This window comes from Brassica napus, chromosome C9 (assembly GCF_020379485.1).
Source record: "Brassica napus cultivar Da-Ae chromosome C9, Da-Ae, whole genome shotgun sequence".
Classification (NCBI taxonomy): domain Eukaryota; kingdom Viridiplantae; phylum Streptophyta; class Magnoliopsida; order Brassicales; family Brassicaceae; genus Brassica; species Brassica napus.
In genome coordinates, this window is record NC_063452.1 from 20,848,758 (window position 1) to 20,852,080 (window position 3,323).

General features: G+C 37.6%; 1 pseudogene; it reads left to right on the forward strand.

The window, feature by feature from the left end:
• The first annotated feature begins 282 nt into the window (after positions 1–282).
• On the forward strand, positions 283–3,037 carry LOC111210091 (annotated as a pseudogene).
• The last annotated feature ends 286 nt before the right edge of the window (positions 3,038–3,323 follow it).

Consider the following 3,323-nt stretch of genomic DNA (forward strand, 5'->3'; position numbering starts at 1 on the left):
TTTTTAAAAGGTTCAACAAGTCGAGCAATGGCATTAGCGGGAGCATCAACAATATGATGTATACCATGCTCCATACCGGATATTCGAAGTGGAGTGTGATTCCTGGCGAGGACCGGGAGTTGTGGTTTCGTCAGTTTGCGGTAACTCTTCAGTTTTTTTTAAAGCATTTTCCAAATTTTTTTATATATATCTACTAATTAAATTATGTGTGTTTTGTAGCAAGAGTTCAATTGGGAGTCTGGTCTCACAGAAACAGTCCGTCAGAAATTCAACGAAAAGGCCATGGACTCTTATACGAAGCAGATCAACGCTTTGAAGACAGTATGGCAGAAGAACAAGAGGCCACGGTACATCAACGGGACGGTGTGGGAGCAGTTGATAGTCCATTGGGAGAAGGACGACACTGCAGCGACGTCTCTTAAGAACTCCAAGAACATGGCGGGAAAGATATGTATGTGCACAACCTCGACGCTTGCTCTATGTCTTCTAAGGAGGATCAACTTGTAAGTTCTATTTTTTTTTATCTTTATATTTATTTAAATAAATATTTTTATATATTCTTTGGCTAATGACTGTTTTTTAGATTGAAGCAAATGACGGTAATCCTGTTGATCATCTTCAACTTATTAAGGAGGCTCACACTAACAAGAAGATGGGTCAAATTCAGGACGCCGTGATCAGATCCGTCGTTGACTTGGTGGAAACTCAAAAAGAAGATCTTCTATCTTCTCAGCCTCTCTCTGATGACGGCGATTCTACGGGAGCTTCAACCAACATGTTCCGATTGCAAATAAATGAGATGGTCGAAAAGATAATTTTTTATTAATATATTTATTTCAAAAAGTAGTTTACTAACTTTAAATATTTTTGTAGGCGGTTCCTAAAAGGAAAGGAGGACGCTTAGTTGGGTTGGCCCGCCGTGCTTCTTCGTATCCGGCGTCTTCTTCGCAAGTTCCGTATACCGATCCCATGATTCTAGAGCAGCTACAGAACAAAGATGAACGGATTGTGGCATTGGAGGAGCAGAACACCACTATTCTTTCTGAGAATGCCACTATCCTTGCTCAGCTGGAATCCCAAAAGAAGACCAACGCCGAGATATTGGAAAAGCTAGATCGTTTGTTGCCTTAGGGTTCTTAGTTTTTTATGAATTTTAAAACTTGATGAATGTTTTTTTTTCTATTTAAGTTTCTATGAATTTAAATTCTATAATATTATTAGTTTCAAATTTCAGATTTTGTGTATATATTAATTTTTAATATAAAAAATATTTATAAATGCAAAATTTATTCATATTTAAAAATGGTATATTCTGACGAATCAGAGTCGTCAGAATATACCGACAAACCGGTTCGTCGAAATATACTGACGAATCATAGTCGTCGGAATATACCGACGAGTACAGGTCGTCAGAATATACTGACCAATTAGTGTCGTCGGAATATTCCGACGAACCTACTTGTCGCTATATTCTGACGACTCTAATTCGTCAGTATATTATGACGACCTAATTCGTCGGAATATAGTGTTTCCGATGAATTCTGTTCTCGGAATATGTTATCGGAGTGTCGTCGGAAGTTCGTCAGAATGTGGTTTATCGGTATTCGTCAGAAAGTCGTCGGAAACTCTGACGAAATTCCGACGAATTTTTTTTTCCGACGAAATGATACCCACGACCACTGTTGTCAGAAATTCGTCAGTATCCGCCTATTCCGACGAACTTCTGACGATTTTGTCAGCCGCCTGTTTTCTTGTAGTGCTTCTATAATGGCTGAGAAAGTGGAAGAGTCTTTGTGCCTCGAGATGAAACTCTGAGAAATAGCATGATAATCTCCTTTTCAACAACCATCATGAGTTAGTCCATTAACACTTTACGTTTTTTCTTTTATATTTCTTAAATTTGTGGAGACAGCCCTGATGTCTTCTGATTTGGTTTTGGTTTTGTAGGTTCAAAGCCTAGAATTTCTCCAGTGTTCAATATCTAACAAGGAAGACAATTAGATTCTTTAAAAATATGATTGGGTAAATGGCTGTAGAGTGTACATGTAATGCCTACATTATTGAATATATGTAACATGTACTACTCAATGTACGGACGTGTGGAGAAATGTGATTGAGTTTTGATTTGAACTGGAGATCCATTCATCCATTGTTAACAAGTGTGGTGGAGTGTAACAGGTACTACTAAATGTACAGACATGTGGAGAAACTAGCACAAGAGATTAGGAAAGGTGCTGCTTCTGTTGATATGGTGTCGTTGCCAAACTATGGCAGGTCAGTCAGTACTCTCTTACTGGCTTTTCTATGGAGCATATCTGACAATCTAGGCTACAATGAGACACATAAACTGATAATGAAATCATTGAAACAGAATAGGTGTCGAAGTTAGAAATAAGTTCTTATGTCTGAATGAAAGAGGAAATATATCTCTATATTTTTATTTACTTGTGAATGTCTTTATCTGCCACCATTCTTTAGGCTATGTGATAATCTTTTGAGTAATATAACACTTATCATCTCAGATTCATGTTTTCAGCTATCTTAAATTTAAGTTGCATCCTCTCAAAGAAACAAGAAGACACTCATACAGAAGCATCGAGCTAAGAGTTTGTTCTTGACAGGTACCAGGGACGCTCCAAGAAGATCTGCTCTCTAAAATGAGTGCACCGCCAAAGAGTGATGCTCCTCTTATCACCTCCAACGACCTTGCCGAGGCTGATGCGTTTGTCTTTGGCTTCCCAACAAGGTTCAGTATGATGGCTGCTCAATTCAAGGCATTCTTAGGTGCAACTGGTGGCCTCAGGAGGACTCAACAACTTGCTGGTAAGCCAGCCAGAATATTTTAGAGCACCAGGGTCTCAAGGTGTTGGTCAAGAAACCACCGCGTATGTTTCTTTTCCAAACCAACACCTCATTAACTACACTTGCTTCGGTTCTTACGTTTTGTAGTGTTTACTTGTGTTATCATTGAGTTCTAACACAATTTGGTTTTGTAATATTTTTTATCAGGAGCCAAAAACTATATCTTTAGAACTAACTCTATTTTTATAAATCTTGATCTTATACTAGTTATTTGTCTGGGCGTTGTTCAAAAAGAAAGATAACTTATTTGTCTAGGCAAGATAATAATGCTATCATACAAATTCGACTAACCCCTTTTCTGAGGCCGACAAAACACCAAGAAAATACAAAACCAAATATCGCCCATATAAGTGTGTAAATACTTTTTCAAACTATTGAAAATATAGCAACCTAATCAAAAATCAAAATCGAAAATTCCATACACTGTTTAGATTCACGCATTTAAATTGAACTCAAAATTT